The sequence below is a fragment of the Sinocyclocheilus grahami genome, unplaced genomic scaffold (assembly GCF_001515645.1).
Source record: "Sinocyclocheilus grahami isolate Dianchi unplaced genomic scaffold, SAMN03320097.WGS_v1.1 scaffold23.1, whole genome shotgun sequence".
Classification (NCBI taxonomy): domain Eukaryota; kingdom Metazoa; phylum Chordata; class Actinopteri; order Cypriniformes; family Cyprinidae; genus Sinocyclocheilus; species Sinocyclocheilus grahami.
Window position 1 is genome coordinate 8,811 of NW_015505202.1, and position 212 is coordinate 9,022.

Consider the following 212-nt stretch of genomic DNA (forward strand, 5'->3'; position numbering starts at 1 on the left):
AAATTCTGGTTCCGGTTCCCAGACACACTGCCGCTTGGTCCTCAACCGGCTGAGAGGCTCTCACTCGCGGTGCCATGCGATGGTACTGGACATCGTTGGTGGACGGCCCACCGCTCCTCCGCCTCCTGGCGGACGGCGATGGCTCCTCCTCTTGAGGGCCGCTGGCCGCGAGTCCCCCGTTCCCTGCTCCTCCCCAATCATGGCAGATGGCA